An 18,548-nucleotide genomic window follows, 5' to 3' on the forward strand; every position below is an offset into this window, starting at 1 on the left:
TTCAGAGTGAGCCCATTGTGAAATCTAGCTATAGTTTCATTGGTCGTATTTTCAACTGATTACCTTATTTTTTAGTATTCAATTCGGTTTTCAGTCATGTTAATAAACTTATCGTCAAGTCAAGCAGTGAATTCAGTGACCGTGACTGCACAGTTCAATGCTGAATTGCTTGCGGTCGTCTGTACTTGACTTCACCAGGACGCAAGCTTTAATTATGATTTGTTTTGATGGCAATGTTTGTTCGTAGATTTGTTTATATACGTTCGTCAGTAATGGACTTGCGGGCGACTGTACAGAGCTCGATGTTCAAACATTACTACAGCGAGGGTCGACTTGGCGCCCTTTCAATTTACAAGCGCAACCTTGGTTATTATTTTGTGTTGGTTTCCCTGAAGTGTATTTGAAGCATTCCACAAGCAAGTCAGATACTCGAGCTCGTCAAGCTTCTTGTTTGATCTTAACGGAAACCGCTCTGACAATACAAGCATTCTGTACAAATCACATCGACACACTGTTACACTGAGCGTTATGCCGTAAAGCACTTTTTAAGGAAAAGGAAATTGTAGTTAGGAATATTTTCTTGTAATAAATTCAAATTGCTGTGTTAATAACAATGAAGTCACGAAGCAAAAAGCGGGAATACTAATGAAAAAAGGTTAATATCTCAGTTCGTCGTTGAGAAAGGCGCAGGCGTTTGATGTATTATGCCTCTCTGAACAACGGACTGAAATCCAGCTTGTCTTTTCTCGTGAAATTTTCCAAAATTCGGTTATAGCATGTCAAATCAGGCATAGCAAATGTACGTAATGTATTCCCCTGCAGCCTTGTTTAGGCTCAGACCAGACAGCTTTTCTGACTAATCAGTTTCTCTCTACCGTGCTGAGGTTCCAGTTAGCCCTCTTTTCTCACTTTAGTTTATTGCATTTTGTTAGTGTTAAAGTTTTCGTTCTGCATTTGAATTTTGACGTCGAAAAAAGTGAAAACCACTGACTGGCTGCGTCAATGTTATATGTTATTGTCCGGCTTAGGGTCGGTCCGTATAGGGAAAAACTGTGACCGAGGTCTTGAAAATGCTGCCCGAGGTCACAGTTTTTCACTATACGGACCGACCCTCAGCCGGACAATAACATGTTTATCTTTTTTTCTTCCGGTAAATTGGCTTACAATTGGGTTTGTTTACTCAACTTTCTCATTGAATTGGCTTACGCGTCGCCTACAGACTCTACAAGCCATTGGTAAAAAATCTAACGAGCGAACGAGCGAGCAACTCAAATACTGGACAAAGAAAGATGTATTAAAGAACAGATTTATACCGAACTACTTTATGTTAGTTGCATTTAGTTCACCATTTAAGTTCTCTTAAAGTGTTTTTCCGCTGTGAAATTTCGTTCTATGGAGTACTCCAGTCAAGGATCTGCAACATTAAGGTTTTCCTGTTTTGATCCATATCAGAAAATCTCCACTGGAAGTTGTTGATGCACAAAGACCCATTCTGAATCATATCCCTTGCAGCCATGATCACACCAATCCCACAGCTTCCAACGCCGATCATTTTTGAGTTAACCGGTGCCTGAGATGCCATACCAAAGCGCCGAAACCTTGGATAGTTTTTCCAAAACCTTGTTTGAAAAAATTCAGAGAGTAACTGTAATGACAACTTGACTGATGGAAGGGACATCGTAGGTAAAGCTGACTGCAAGCCATCATCAAAGTACATCTCTTTCTCGGCTAAATCAACAAAGATTAAGCCCCAATGGTTAGGCATGTAAACTGGCACTAGAATTTGCTGCAAATCATCGATGTTTGAGAGGTGCTTTGTTGTTTCATTTAATTGCAGCTGCTGGAAATTCTGGTCGTTGCAGCTCATCCAATCATAAAACTCTGTAGGAAAGTACACAGTGTCATTCTTACCATTTTCTCTGGTGTCATCCAAAAACTTACTGCTGCATATATCAATGACAAAGCTATCGATATATCGTTCCTCAACAAGATCAGAAAATGACGTGGAATCCAATCCCTTCTTACCGTACTTTAGTATTGGGTAGTTTGTTGGATGATGCCAAAGCCCATCTTGTAATTGTACAAGATCTTCAGGTGAGCATTTCATTTTTGAAAGCCAGTTAGCTTCTGCAGACACTTTGCGAGTAGCGTCAGCTAGTGTGCAGAAGCGTTTTAGGATACAGAGGGCACTCTCAGAAAACGGACCCTTGCCTAGAATGTCAATACCAGTAGGATTCATGCCTGCTTTTTTAGCATCATGCAGAACTTTCTGAGCCCTTCTGGATGTCACTTTTACAGGGACGTTCTGTTAACGAGAAGGGATCTGCGTTCGAGGTTTTGCCATAAACTGGCCTGAGTGCCAAGGGAATCTTGATGCCAGTGGTGGAAGTAAACTGTGTAGAGCAGCTTCTCCACCTCCTGTGTTAGCTTTGGCCATAGCAACTTGCAAGGCAGTTTGCTGTGGCAGCATGGTCTCACCTTGATCCTCAATGACAACTGCAGCCTTTAGTTGAGGAGATGAATGAGAAGTGACAGACTCCAAGTTACATTTAGCTGGTTCAGACTCTGGAATGAGTATTGGGGGTGGCTCATTCAGCATGGCAGAATCTAAATCCAAGTTGGTAGCTATTGGGTGACACTTACCAGAAAGATCTTGTGGTGGGGTTGGCTCAGTCAGCATGTCAGTATCTGAAACCAAGGTGGTAGCTACTGGGTGACACTTACCAGAAAGATCTTGTGGTGGCTGTGGACTGGTGTGGACACCATACTGACTTTCCCAGTGATCATGGCAGTATTCTAAAATACTGGATGTAACCTTGTCCTCGACCCTAGTGCCATGGTCTTTATCATAGCAGTATGTAAGGAAGTCACTTCCAAACATTTGCTCAAATAAATTATTGATTACTTGAACCCAAGTTTTCATAGTTCCTGTCCAAGATCTCATTTCATGACCACTTTTGCTAATGTTATACAATTATGTCGTAAACTTTGCATTAAGACATACGTGTAATTAAATTCAGTGTTTATTTACTTGGTTTCCTTTTACCTCCATGTGTAAAATGCAGACAAGGAGTTAATCTATTTATTTAGTATTACAAAATATCCAGGACACATAATTCGGTTTTTAATACTTACGGGCCATAATGCAATTTTCAGCTTGTTGGAATGAATGCCTCAACGACAGCAACATGGTTGCATACCAATGCGTGAGAATTTGATTCACTATAGGAAGAGAAAATGTTTTCAAACCCAATTTATTTTATATTACAGCTTATTTTCCTTTCATTTAAACTTAATTCTATATCATTATGGCCTCAACAGACACACTCTAAGGAGTATTCAGAAACAAAAGTGACTGAAACTAGTGTGACTGGACTATAATAAGTAAAATAACTATAATTGATACTGATAACAGTAATGATAATGATGACAAGGATGATGATAATAATACAGTATCTTGTAACTCACATGACTGGCCAGGTCCAGATGAATCATGATTTGTTGCCTTAGAATACAATTGTCTGTGTAGCTTGTGTGAAGCCTCACATCCTTAGCCAGAATATTTATAGAAGGACCTAAAGTGCCGTAGGAGCATAGCACTGTGATTTATGACAAGGTGCCCATAATCACCAGTGCCAAAGTGTAGTCCAAATAGCTTTTTCAACAAAAAGCCCCACTCTTTGCACTAGAGAGTATAGCAAAAGAAAACAAGAATGTAATAAGAAATTACATTATCAATGATGGGTAACCCTCTGTACCTGTAACATTTTTAACTGTATACACAACAATTTTGACACTACAGACAAGCATGTAGTTTTTGACAGTAACATACAGCTTTAGCATTTCATTGTAGAAAAGCTACGGTTGAAATTATTTTCTATCAGCCTATTAACCTTGTCACGGTACGTCCAGCGTGACACATCATATACGGGCATGCGCGCCCCATGCATCATGTAATCTCTTGTCGGACCAAGCACATGGCGATTAAAATAAGACTTTAAGCAAATCTATATTCGTGTCCACGTTCCATTTTACTGCATGGTGTCAGAAGTGGTGGCCTGAGAAGATACTGGATCCTCCAGGTGAAGCATTTCAAGCATTCGAACACAAATTCATTCAAGCGCAAGCTGTAGAGCACATCAATTACTTCGAGCATTCAAAACAACATGGCCGATCGATTCAAACCACCAGCTATGGACTGGACCACTCCAGGAGACATTCACAAGCGTTTCAAACTCTTCCAACAGAAATGCGAACTTATCTTCGCGGGGCCGCTCGATAAAGTCGAAGAGGCGAAAAAGGTGAGACTACTGCTTTTATGGATTGGCGACAAAGGCATCGAAATCTACAACACGACCACATGGGCCAGCGAAGGCGACAACCTCAAGATCAGTCCAGTTATGGCGGCACTAGAGGCTTATACAAAGCCCCCAAAGTAATGAAATCCTCGCTAGATACCAACTTCGATGCCTAAAGCAGGGAGATAGACCACTTGAGGAATTCGTAACCGAAGCGCGACTATTAATAGAAGATGGTGGATACGATCCCGCCGCTAAAGAAAATACCCTCAGAGATACGCTGGTATTTGGCGTGGCGTCCGATAAAGTACGCATAGACGCGATAGCACTTGGTAACGGGCTAAGCTTCAAGCAAGTCTACGACCTGGCGAAAGTCGAGGAAAGCACTAAAGCACAAATGAAGATAATTTCCAAAGGTGACGAGAAATCTGATCTTCACACAGTTCAAAGAGAATCTGCACATTCGACTAAAAAACACCCACCGGGACAAAGCTTCACACACCAAACTTCCTACGGCGACCAAAACCAAAGAGATCATACCGAAAGAAAACCTCGCCGACTTCAATTCAAGTCGAAAGGCTGCTTCAGATGTGGAAACACCCATGATAAATCAGCGAATTGCCCCGCCAAGAATGCAAAATGCAAGCACTGTGGCAAGTCTGCCCATTACGCGAGAGTGTGCATGCAAAAACGCCTTCAAAAGGTTCACCAGATCGTGAGTAGCCCAGAGTACCAGGGCCAGGACATCCACCTAGAGGATGAGTACCCCTTTGAGGATGATTACGAGTACACTCTCGAAGAAGAATCAGAAGAAGAAACAAGCGGCACAGAACCCATTACTGTATTTGTTGGAACTCTCACTTCAACAAAGCACCAGCAAACCCAAGAAATTTCACTAAACGCCCTCGACAGCCACCCAGACAAAATCTTTGCCAAGGTCAAGGTTAATGAAGCCCATGACATGAGCCTGAAAGTAGATACGGGAGCAGACGCCTGCGTCATCACCTCTGCAGACCTACAGTACTTCCCATTCCCGATTACTATCCTTCCATGCAGCAATGTCCTTAGAGGATATGGAGGCTCTGAAATAAAAAACCTTGGTGTTGCCACCTTAAAGGTCTCCTTTAAGGACAAGTCAGCCAATATCAAATTCAACATCGTGGAAGCCACAGGAAGCCCATCTATGCTGGGGTGCCGACAATGCCAGGATCTGGGAATAATATCAACAAATTTAGATGAAGTTAACACCATTCCCCCAACCAAGACAGAAGCTGAGGCACAACGTGGTCAGCTATCCAAGCCCACTGTTATGGAAGAATACCAAGATTGCTTCGACAAGCTAGGCTGTTTTCCGGGAGAGAAGTATCGCATTCAGCTAATTGACCATCCTATCCCAGTCATCCACCCGCCACGCACCGTTCCAGTACACATACTTCCCTTGTACAAGGAGGAACTTGATAAAATGATCGCGGACGATGTCATCACAGCCGTGACCGAGCCAACCGACTGGGTAAACTCAATCGTATGTAACATCAGAGAAACTCCTGAAGGCAAAAAGAAAATCAGACTCTGCCTCGATCCTAAGGACCTTAACAAGAGCATACGTCGAGAGCACTATTACACCCGTACCATCGATGAGCTACTACCGCAACTGCATGGAAAGAAATTCTTCTCTGTTGTTGACACTAAGAAAGGTTATTGGCACGTAGCCTTGGACCACGAGTCAAGCCTGCTGTGCACCTTTAATACTCCCTTCGGACGGTACCGTTTTAAACGATTACCCTTCGGGGTCAAACTCTCCCAAGACATCTTTCAACGCAAACTCGATGAGGTTTACAGGGGCATCCCCAATGTAATGGGGATTGCTGATCAGAGCACGACCAAGCCTTCTGTGAAATGCTTAAGGCCACTCGCAAGTACAATGTCAGCCTAAACTCCGAAAAGCTGCAGTTCAAGCAGGCAGAAGTCGACTTCTACGGGCACCTTCTGACAGAGAATGGAATCCAACCAGCGAAGGAGAAACTTGAAGCAATTCACAACATGAAGAGCCCATCAAACATGGGGGAGCTTCAGACTATCCTGGGCATGGTAACTTACCTTAATCGCTTCTCGACAAAGCTAGCGGACCTAGCATCGCCACTAAGAGAGCTAACCAAGAAGAACGTCCATTTTAGCTGGGAGCCCCACCACCAGCAGGCACTCGACAGGATTAAGCAAGAACTCTGCACGTCCAAACTCATTTCCTATTACGACCCAGATCCGAGTACACTCACGATCCTTCAGTGTGACGCAAGCAAAACAGGCATTGGGGCCTCGCTAAGGCAGTCAGACTCTCAAGGAAATGAACACATTGTCGCCATGGCGTCCCGGTCACTCACCGACGCAGAGTCCAGATATTCTAATATTGAGCGCGAGTGTCTGGCAGTCACATATGGCCTGGAGAAGTTCGAGTACTACCTGCTCGGTCGAAACGTGACAGTTGAAACCGATCACTCTCCCTTGGAACAAATTTTCAAGAAGAACATCGATGAGGCTCCAGGCCGGCTGCAGAGACTACTTCTTAGATGCCTGCGATTTGATATCAATGTCCAGTACAAGCCGGGGAGATCCATCCCAGTTGCCGACGCCCTGTCACGAGTGTGTCACATGAGAGCAACACATGGCACTGAGACTACGACTAAGGACACCGCATCACAGCGTAACATCCACTTCATATCCACCCCCATTGACCTAACAGCAGTAAAGTCCTCTACAGTACAAGATCCTACCATGAATCTACTGAAGAATACCATCTACAATGGCTGGCCTCCCTACAGAAAACAATGCCCGCAAGAACTATGGGAGTTTTGGAACTTCCGATGCGACCTCACTTTAGAGGACGGTCTAGTACTAAAAGGTAGCAGGATCGTCGTACCAGCCTCCATGAGAAACCAAGTTCTCCAAGCGATCCACCTGGGACATCAAGGAGAGAACAAATGCATCCTCCGAGCTAGAGAATCAGTGTTCTGGCCCGGTATCTCCGCTGAGATCAGGCAGATGGTAAAGGACTGCAACCTGTGTAACAAACACAAGCCAGCTCAGCCCAGACTACCCATTTTGCAGCCAGACCTTCCAACCAGACCATGGGAGAAGCTCGGCACAGACATCTTTGAATTTAACAAGGAGAAGTACCTTATGGTCGTCGATTACTACTCAAGATTCCCTGTGATAAGACTCCTCAATGACATGACCAGCCACACCGTGTGCAACCACTTCACAAGCATCCTTGCAGAATATGGCCTACCAGCCACTATCATTGCCGACTTCGGATCTCAGTTCATCAGCGAAAGATTCAAAACCAAATGCGAACAAAGTGGCATCACACTACACTGTAGTTCCCCATACCACCACCAAGCCAACAGCCTGGCAGAGAGGGCAATTGGAACCTGCAAGTCACTGTTAAGAAAAGCACTAGAGGAGAAGGAATGCCCTTACACAGCCTTATGGATGTATCGCACGACTCCCCTTAGTGACCAGATGCCATCCCCCCACGAGTTGCTGTTTGGACGTAAACCCCAAACGACACTCCCAAGCAGCAGAAGCGCACTGAAGTCCAAACACCCGAATGACGACCTCCACCATGAAGCTAACCAGAAATGCCAAAAGAGGCAAGCAGTATTCTATGATAGAAAGGCTGGTAGCGACAAGAAGGCCCTTAACAACCGAGAACCAGTGTTCGTCTGGAACACCTTGAAGAATACCTGGCAGCCAGGAACTGTGCTAAATAGGCCACAGCCAATGGAGCGCCCCCGAACCTACACAGTGGACATTCAAGGGAAGATCTACCAGAGAACAAGGGAGCACCTGAGACCAAGGAGCCAGAGTGAAATACCCCCCTCAGCTGGCAGTAACACTCCACCTATCGGTACAGTGACCCCAGTAGACGACTCCAAAGACGCACACATACCCAATGACAAGGTGACCAGACCACCTCCGTTGTCAGAAGCCAGTCCTCAAGACAGTACACCGACACCAGATCAGTCACCGTCTCTCCAACTACCGTGCAGCAAGAGGCAAATTGATCTCGAGCCAGCAGGTGTTGTTGTAACCAGTGAAGGAACCTGTTATCACCCAAAGAGCCAAGTTACAAGGACTGGACGCATCACCCGCGTCCCAACCAAGTTCAAAGATTAAATAGGGACAAACAAAAACTCTTTTATTGACATTGGGTTCCTATTTACACCCATGAAACTGTTCTTAGTTCCTGTTGTCGTTTGATAGATGTTTGATTAATTTGATTAGCATTGATTATCATGTCCCCTTTTATCGATTTATCTGCATGTAACTAGGACCTCTTTTCAAAAAGAGGGGGATGTCACGGTACGTCCAGCGTGACACATCATATACGGGCATGCGCGCCCCATGCATCATGTAATCTCTTGTCGGACCAAGCACATGGCGATTAAAATAAGACTTTAAGCAAATCTATATTCGTGTCCACGTTCCATTTTACTGCAAACCTTGTTGGATTTAGTAAGAGTAACTGATCATTCCTGAATATTTCTGCACAAACCAGTTTCATACCTGTCAAGTCAATATGCAATGCTTAAAACAAAAATGGACTTAAACCCCTGTATGTATTGAATAACCTAGTTCATAAAGGTGATATCTTACCATTTTCAGTTAATTCAAACAAACTCAAGAAAAGTTTAAGCAAGTGTGTATATGGACCAAGGGCTATGGCCACAATAGCTTCGTAAGAGAATAATAAGAGTTTTCAACATAAAAAAATAATACCTTCACATCATGGACATCAATCAATTGCTCTTCATGGTCTTCGAACACTCTGTCACGCATTGTGTGGGCAATTTCCCTCCAATCACAGCAAACCTGACAACAGTTAAGTATTACATGGTAATAGATGTCCAACAGTGGCAATTAAATAATGAAAGAATGAAGGATGCGAATGCAGCCATAACATTACTTGAAAAATGACCTGAAAAAATTTCAGCCGAGTATTACGTCCACTGAACATATAGGGCCCAACCTACACGCGACCGCTCTGATGTGGCTTTGACAGCTCAGTTGGTAGAGCATTGCACCAGTAACGCAAAGGTCGTGGTTTCGAATCCCGTTTAGAGCCTGAAATTTTTTCAGCTAATTTTTCCAGTAGTGTTATGGCTGTATTCGTATCCTTCATTCTTTCATCAGTTAAGTATTAGTCAAATAAAGTTACAGCAGTTAAACTTTTCGTTTCTTCACAAATAAAACTGCTAATCTTTCAGTTGACAATGTTGGTTATTGAACAACACTGATTTTCCAGTCAGGCATTTTTATAAGTGAATGACTCAATCGAGTGCATGCAACCTACTTGCATGTTAAAGTTAGCTACCAGTTTACCTTGACAAAAAATTCAATTTGAAGTTGGGCTGCGTAATCTGGAAAGGGATCAGTGTGGTCTTCCAGTTTTTTCTTCTTCCCTCTTTTCCTTTTCTTGGGTAAGGGTTCCTGATTGCCACACTGTTCTTCCAGCTCCAGGAATCTTTCTTCAACTTCTTTTTGTCTTTTAATCCAGTTCTCCTTTAGTTCTCCAAGAACACTTTAAGTTCTTACAGCCAAAAACAGAAAGAATCCAACAGATTGTCAGTGAAAGCATTTAATGGGAATATAATGGACCAATTTGTTGTAGTCTGGAGCACGCCAAGGTTTCCCTGATTATGTTTGTTTCCAGCCATTCATAGCCTGGGGTTGAGAGACAGATGACTTTATGTGGGTAAAGTTTCTTGCGTAAAGGAGCTACATCAAGATTACAATGTATGAAATTTACTTTAAATAATTATAATAACAATAACTTTATTTAAGTGTCAAATGTATTTAGCACTATTAAATGTGCTAATTGGTGCCACTGTAAATAACTAAACAAATGTTTCAAATGTAACATAAACTATAGCCTGCGTAGCAAGCGTTTCCGTGGGGTTTGGAAGCAAAGAAAGACCGAGGAACGGGATTTACGGTGTTTTGTCTGCGCGGAAAATGGGGCGAGAACAAAAAAAAAAAAGAAGGAGGGGGGTGGGAGAGGGGAAGGAAGGACACGCTTGCAGACAAATCCCTGGATTTTGAAAACCTCCGTTCGCCAGCGAACGGAGCTCGTGATCGGCTGGGCTAGTCCAATATTATTGACATGTGTCGATCAAAGGTATTTTAATACTTCTGAGTGCCAGACAAAAGAGGAAGACGCGTTCGAAGCTTGGTTACAAAACGCTTTAACTTTTCTTGCTGAACGAGGATTTAGTCGTCAGCTTCGACAGTACGGTAGAAATCCTGTAATGCAATGCCGACGCTTTGGTTTTCCAAAGCCTGCACATTATTGCAGAAGCAAGCGCGACACAGTTTGCAGCTGTTCCTTTAATTTTAACATCACTTTCTTGAATGCCACATGCGCCAAGGACAAGATAATAAACCACGGGACAAAAAATTTGCACTACTCCGTAGGAAAACCTAGTGATTTCGTCTGGCTTGTTACATGGCAACATGCTGTCGTAGGTACTCTGACATTTCATTAGAAGCATTTTTGTTGACAGCATTTAGAACCTCTGGGTACAATTCTGAATGATTTGTTATAGTGTTAGCTGCGGCATGCCAGTTTTTGTCACATATTTGCCTTACCAAAAATTTAGTCGTCTCGTAGCGGGGAATTCTTACGAGGACATTTTATAAACAACTTTGACTTGGAGGCCGCCTAGGGGAAGATTATCTTTATTCAGATACTGGTCAAGATTATCGTTATTTCCCCTCTCAGATGTTTGAAGCCTCTCCGGCCCAAATTCCAAAGTTTGCCGAGAAGACTTCCCGTTGTTTGTTTTTGCTGCAGGCGATAACACTCGAACCGATTTGCGTATCTGGCGTTTCCGGCAAACGCTTCTTTACTGGAATTGCCTTTGTGGGAGTTGACTTGCTAATTTTACCTTGTATCGATTCCTAGACAAATGAACACAGTGATCCAAGATTTCGAATCATGTGAGCAGCAAGGATTACTAACGCGACTGAAATACTTCTCACATTTTAACTTTCTGGCAGATTTGTGCTAAAACTTCACCGTTGCATTCCTTCCATTTAGACGGATTGAGTAGAAATATAGCTTGATTATAAATTACCAAATTTAATTCATCGAGATTTCTCCGTTCCCACCGTGCGCTCGTTGTTTCAGACATATTTTCACAAGTAAAGTTCATTTTGGTTCAAAGTTTACTTCCGCTACGGAAGGCCGAAGAATTTATTGGTTAATTTTATGACAGCCGATGACAGCACGAAATCTCGGTGTGCGCACTCAGGCATGAAAGGCCAAGTGGGCGGTTTTCAAAATCCAGCGGTTTGTCTGCAAGCGTTTCCTTCCTTCCTTCCCCTCCCCTTCCCCCCTCTTTTACTCGCTCCATTTTTCGCGCTGTAATTCTTTGCTCCCGAACCCCACAGAAACGCTTGCTACGCAGACTACATAAACTACAGTCCAACCTCTGGTTGCGACCACCTCTCGTGAGCGATCACCTCTCCTCAGCGACCAGTTTTCCAAAATACCAAAAGTTTCCAATTCAAATCACTATATTTGGAACCTCTTGTAAGTGACCGCGACTACTTTTAGAGCTAAGAGTTTGAAATTTTCCTTTGTTTTTAACCTCCCGTAAGCAACCATTTGACAGATGGTAGAGCATAAATTGGATAAGGTGTTGTAGCATTATCATATTACTGGCTAGCATAGAAAACAAAAATTTCTCAATGGGAAGAACCAGATTTTTTCCTCGAAATTGACTTTCACATGAATAGAACATTGCATCGGCATTCATTCATGGGTTAAGTCTCGGCAGTTATCATATACTTATGAGGAAAAATTTTGACCCATTATAGTCTAAGCTCTCATAGGCGACCACCTCCCATAAGCGACCACCTAGGCTTCATATTTTGGGTGGTGGCTTACAGGAGGTTCGACTATATTAAGAATCCCAACTGGTAAGGAAACCTTAAAATAATAGTTTCCCAGGGTAAACAAACATCAAACAGGTAGGAGTAATCCAAGACATAGGTGGTTGAGCGAGAGGGAAATTCAATTTGATTACAAGTGAAATGAGAAACTTGAAAATTTAGGCAAAGAAGCCTTGACTGAACTGTAGCTCCATTAAGAGCAATTTCAGATCCTGAGAAAGTTATGAATATTGAATAGGCTGATGAGTAAATAAAAAATTATTAAGTGGACAATATATAAATATAGTGAGCTAATGAGCTTCTTTGAGATGCCCCTTCACCTTTTGTGTCATCGAGGTCAATTGTTTCTTGCCGTGCACCATAGTCGCTGACAAAGGTTCCCCAGTCGAGTATCTCATCTATAAACTACAAATAAGGACATTGTTAATTACATTGTAAGTTTCTCTTGTAAAGCATAATTATTTATTCCCTTACAAGTCATCTCAACCCAAACTGAATTTATGTGTATTAAAATGATATAAAGCATTAAATTCTGCTCAGTAACATAAGATATTTAAAATTTTGCTATGAGTTAACCCACCGAGATCCTCTGTTCAAAAAAGGTGACATAGCTCAGTAGAACGTCTCTTGCAGCTCCAGGACATTCCTCATAGTAATGGGCAACTTTCTCAAGGGGGAGTGACCTTGGTACAATTTCTTCAAAGTTTTTAAGAACTTCTCTCTCCATCGAACCTGATAAAGAATTTACCTTGACTTTAAATACCGACCACCAAACTTGTATCAGTGTCATAAAATGGCACAAGTATGTATACTACTCCATGACCTTCACATAGCAATCGGAGTGAAAATTAAAAAAGTTGTTTCCTAAGACTGTATGCAATTATGTTCACAAAGTTATAAATTATGTTCACTCTGTAAATGGGCTCATTCTTTTGGCATATTCCTGATAGCATTACATTGGTGATTAACAATAGATTAAAGGACTGATCACAGTATCTGAAAAAGATGTAACATGTATATTTTGTCTCTCTATTGCTGTTTGTTGTCCTTTCCGTTCTTTAACTGTTACTCTAAGAAAACCTCTGCAGTTTTCAGGCCCATAATCAGACAAGGCACCATTCAACTTGTCCAGGGTTCCAACTCGATAGGCAAACAAACCCAATGAACCTAGAAGCTGCTCACAATTTCGCATCTCAAAATGTAGAGAGCAAAGATTTATGCTGCTTAAGTCTTCCTCCAGAAGAAAATTGAGATCATCTTGAAGGCCTGAACCCCTGAAAAAGAACAAAAATACAGACTTAGTGGCTTATGTTGAACTTGGAAATTTCGATTATTTTATATTTACCAGTCAGTTGTGCTCACAACACCCTCATTTTCCGATGTTAGCGTTTGATCTTAAACAATCCGGGCATGTCTCATCCACAGCAACTCCATGGCAAGTGCAAGCTTAAAATAAAGTTATGGACAATAGAAATATTGACCTCATTTAGAACGCTGGAAAAAACAAATTTTTCCACAAAGAGCTAAAGAGTTACTAGATAATGATATCTATTTTCTTCGTCTTAACATTCAGTGTTTATTAGGATTAAAAAAATACAAGTATTTTACTGATGATAATAGTACTAATTTATAATTGACATGATTGGTAGGATAGTCACTGAACCCTATACTAAAATGCAGTTTTCAATTCAAGTAAGTGTTAATTAATGCAGTTACCATCAAACTAAATATATAAAACCTTACCCTTATTGCATCACAAAATGCACAACACTGCACTCCATAGCCCTTGCCACCAAGGAGGAAATCCTCATCTTCTTTTTTGTTTAGGAGAAGCAGCAAAGCCTTGTAGTCCAGAGTCACTTAAGGTCATATAAGGGGAAACAATTCATACCACATGCTAATGAGGCAAAACAATATCCAAGGACCATTTCACATACAGTACTGTATAAGTTTGTCCAATTTCCTAATGAACCAATGGTATTAATGTTGATTTAACCCTATTTAATGGCAGGATTATTATGATATTTAGAACAACAGCCAAATGTTACTGAAGGTACTGAACAGTGCCATAAATATTAAGGTAATTATCAAACAATATTTGCCATCACTTTTTTTGCACAGTTAATTGTTCCCTGTAAAAATTATAAGATAGCTTTAACTTAGTTTTTCTCCCAAATAAACACAAATAATATCCCATTAAATAAATAACAGCATTTCAAAATTCATTCCCTTTCTTATCAGTCTGGTTTAAATCACTATTTACATGTACCTGTGAAAGAGATGTTGTACTTTTTGCCATCCACAACAATGCCATGTTTTTTTTATGACATTCTTCTGGCAATTAAGATTTCTAATCAATTGCTTTAGATTTGCCCTGATATAAGAATAGGGACAAAAATAAAAAATGTTAAACCTTATCTTAATTGAAAGAATGAAATAAACAGAAAAAAATGTATTCATCACAAAATTCAACTAAAGCTGCTCATGAAAGAAAGGGAACTCTTTTTATCTAGAGTCTCTACTACATCTTAAATAACTGACTGAGAAATACATGTATAAATGTTTCTTTTCTTTACAGCAACATTTCAATGCCCACTTTCTTATCCAAAGACAAAAAATGCCTTGTGTGTTTTAAAAAAACTTTAAAATTGTTCATGATTGCATAATCAGTAGTCACTGACCTATTCTCTTTACAGTTCCCTATAGCAATAGGGTAGACTGACAAGGCGCTCTCGGAACTTTTATTGGCAAAGTCAATGGGGGCCGGACCTACAGCCACTTGATTTTTCCCTTGAAAACAAAATATCAAAAATAAATAGTTTTATTACAAACTATTCATAATATATTATTATTAACCCATAGAATGACACAATCTTATCAAAAATACTGCAGTAGATACTGTTAGGCAGACAAATGAAACACCCAGTTAAAATATGTTACTGATACACTCACCACCAAGAGGACGGCCATCAAGTTTAACATTGAATTCCAGGTCCTCAGTATCACAACAATGAAGGCGCTGTTCTTGTATGGCCCAGACAAGAACAGATTGTAGGTCCACATCACACGCTTCAAAGTCAGCATCATTGGCTCTACCAATCTTCGACGTTTTTTGCACAACAGAAAATACTAACTTCTTTACAGCCTTGATTTCATTTTTTGAAAGAAGTAAAGGTGTATCACTGGATCGCTAAGGATAAATAGAAGGAAACTATTAATGGAGGCACAAATTTAACTCCTATATACAGTCATCTCTTATCAAGTCAAGTTGGTGGTGATTCCCTCTCAGCCAATCAGGTGCAAAAATAAAACCAATTGCGATTTGGCATATGTGATTTGGTCACTTGTGTTTCCTTGCTTCTAGCTAGTTCCTTATGCTATTACGATATTTGATTTGTTGTGTTTGGCGATCACCCTGAGTAAAATTGAAATGCTCAATACATTGTGAAACTGATAAATTATACTAGACACACGTTTTTTATTTGGAAGTAGCCTTGATAAAAGTAATGATGGTAATTTTTTGGGGGGGGGGGAATACATAACCATTATATTGAGCAAATCACAATGAATGAAAAGCAGCAGCATGTAAACAAAACTAAGAACAATAAATAGAAAAAGGGAACGAAAGTTTTTCATGTCACTCATCATTACCCAGAAGTGCACTTACCCCCTTTCCAAGTTGGGTCAAATTGAGCAGCGTCTGCCACGCTGAATCAGGCAGCTTTGGATGCAGCTTGAAATACAACAGCACCCAATCCGGAACTCTCATGCTCTGGAAAACACGAACGTGTGTTTCTGAGGACAGAAGCTCAGAAAAGCCTTTCTTCGACCCCTTTGAGTCCATTACAATACTTATGACCTCCGAGATGTGGTTTCTCACGTTTTCTCTCTGAGCATCATCGCCATAAATAAAACTGTTTCCTAGAACGCAAGCAATTGATTCTTTAGATTTTCCAGAGACGTCACTGACTGAATCTAGCACTTCCTTGCACTTGGCTACAACTTGTCGTTTTCTGGTCGTCGATCCGAGGTCTGGGCTGCATTTTATCTCCTCGATCGAACTGCAGCACGATGATGGTGAACGAGAGTTGACAGGAGTCGAACAGCATGTTGGCCCTGAAGAAGAAAAATCACTTAAACTCGTTTCAAGATCAACAACCTGACCCTGAAGGTTTTTTAGTTTGAGTTCAAGGAATTCAATTGACCGTGGTTTTTCCGCCAGTTCTGCATGGAGTTCCTCAGAGGCTTGAATAACCGGGCACGCTTTCCCGCCAAAAGCGAAGTCCATGGCATCGCGGTGCTCCATGTCCAACGCGATGGAGTTTAGGAGATTTACAATCGGCGTGAATACAGCTGAATTCAGAAAGCCACTAGCTGAACGACCGCTTTGACGTAATAGTCCGGCAATTAAACCACAGGTCGAAGCGACATGAATAAAAGACTTTATTTAACCTGAATTTGGCGTTCTTTGGAAGCCGCTGGAATACGCCGATTTGGCGGGCTCAACTTCCCGCGGAGCCACACTTCGAAGCTCGTTTCGAAATGACTTAAAAATTTCATTCCTGGCGAAATCCTTCGGGTAACCTCAACAAACTTCTTTGGTAAGGACGTACCAATGCTTTCGAGGGCCAAGCGACGAACTCGTAACCCTCGAAAGACTGGAAACGTTAAACGCGGAGGAGGACGACGGTTCGTCTCCCACCATATCGATGCTTCAAGTGAGTTACAAATCAAAAACATGATGCTTTTGAAACTTGAAAGTCCCGCCAAAGTAGAATACTACCCAGTTAGTAAGAAATTACCTTTGACACACAATAGCGATCACAAGCGAGTACACAAATCCTCTGCAGTCTGCGAAAACTATAGCCAGGACACGAGCGAGGTACTGGAAACTAACTGTTTGCGTTACACGCAAGTTATGTGACCAACGTCACCGAGTTTACTTATGCTTCACGCACGCTTTAATAAATTTTAGCTGATTAAAGAAAACGAACAAAGAAATGAAGCCTATCTCCATGTCGTTCAAACTTAGTTTCATAACGTCACTTCTTCTTTTACTTTCAGTATTTTTAGTTTCCTCTGCCGTTGACTAAATTCGGCGAATCCAAAAACAGCAAGCGTTCAATAAAAAATGCTCAGCAATCAGAGAACCGCAAGTAAGAAGTCGGTTCGATTTCATGTCTTTACTTGTTGCATATTTGCGAAAGAAAATTGCCGTAGTCTTCTCGTGTTTCAATTAAGACTCGCGCGTGGATTGTGGCGTCTGGTTTATTTTGTTGCATGCCAGGATCAAAAAACGATAATTAATTTCGGCCGTGTGATAACTGAGATCTCTCGCCTCACTGTGACAAGTCGCGGTTTCATTTTACGCATCCTGCTGAGAATTTTTTTCTTGGGCGAAGCTGATTGTACGTAATCTATTGCCCTCCACAGCCTTGTTTACACTTATCAGACAGTATTTTCTGACCGAAGTCCGAGTTAGCACTATTTTCTTACTTCAGTTTGATGCATTTCTCTCAGTGTTTAAATTTTCGTTCTGCATTTGAATTTTAAGGTCGAAAAAGTAAAAAACTACTGACTTGCTGCGTCACAACATTTGTTTACACATTAATCACGTGAAAACCTTTTAAGGTCAGGGGGCAATGTTCCGAGAAAAGGGGAAAAACCCCCAAATTCCTAACGCGACAAAATTTCCGCCTGCGCGTGTGTTCATTCGCACTGCAAGCACTTTACCCGCACCAGTTGTGTAAAACTGCTCTGTTCACTCCAAGGCGAGTTACATTTTTTTGGTTCAAGCGTAGGTATGATGTAAGTGTCAATGTTCGATATTTTTTCCCCTTTGGTCACCTTGGTGAATTGATGAGCAGGTACATGAAAGTTAATGTTTTGTTGCAGTGTTATTGATTGAGATTGGTTTTATGTCGTCGCTCGGAAACAATATTTTGAAAGGCTGGTTTTCACCGGCGACGGAGTCGGAGTCGCAGTCGTAGTCGGAGACGTAAGAGCACTTATGACCTAGTGAAAATCGAAAATCGGAGTCATAAGCAGAGTCATATGCTCAACGAAATCGGAGTCGGAAGAATCAGAACGTTTCCATTTCTTCCGATTCCGTTTACGACTCCGTCGCTTATGATCCAGTGAAAACTAGATTGTCCCAATCACAAGGCCCAGAATGGAGCATTAATTGTAATTGGATTATTCTTCTGCTTCTGCTTCTGACTCCTGCAATCTAGTTTTTACTAGATCGTGAGCGACGGAGTCATAATCGAAATGGGTGTTCTGCTTCCGACTCAGTCG

General features: G+C 41.5%; 1 protein-coding gene and 1 pseudogene across 2 annotated transcripts in view; one reads left to right on the plus strand and one right to left on the minus strand.

Moving 5' to 3' along the window:
• Positions 1-18,548, plus strand: part of LOC145479879 (uncharacterized) — a 34,313-nt gene that overhangs the window by 3,269 nt on the left and 12,496 nt on the right. The window lies entirely within an intron of this gene.
• Positions 1,118-17,090, minus strand: LOC145477868 (uncharacterized; annotated as a pseudogene). Its single transcript, XR_014048161.1, has 15 exons — positions 15,919-17,090; positions 15,204-15,441; positions 14,933-15,041; positions 14,521-14,625; positions 13,995-14,110; position 13,915; positions 13,619-13,697; positions 13,264-13,525; positions 12,832-12,999; positions 12,572-12,656; positions 9,678-9,885; positions 9,075-9,167; positions 3,469-3,685; positions 3,111-3,222; positions 1,118-2,960 (listed from the first exon to the last, which is right to left on the minus strand). The product of XR_014048161.1 is annotated as an uncharacterized LOC145477868 (transcript).

This window comes from Orbicella franksi, chromosome 2, assembly GCF_964199315.1.
Source record: "Orbicella franksi chromosome 2, jaOrbFran1.1, whole genome shotgun sequence".
NCBI lineage: Eukaryota > Metazoa > Cnidaria > Anthozoa > Scleractinia > Merulinidae > Orbicella > Orbicella franksi.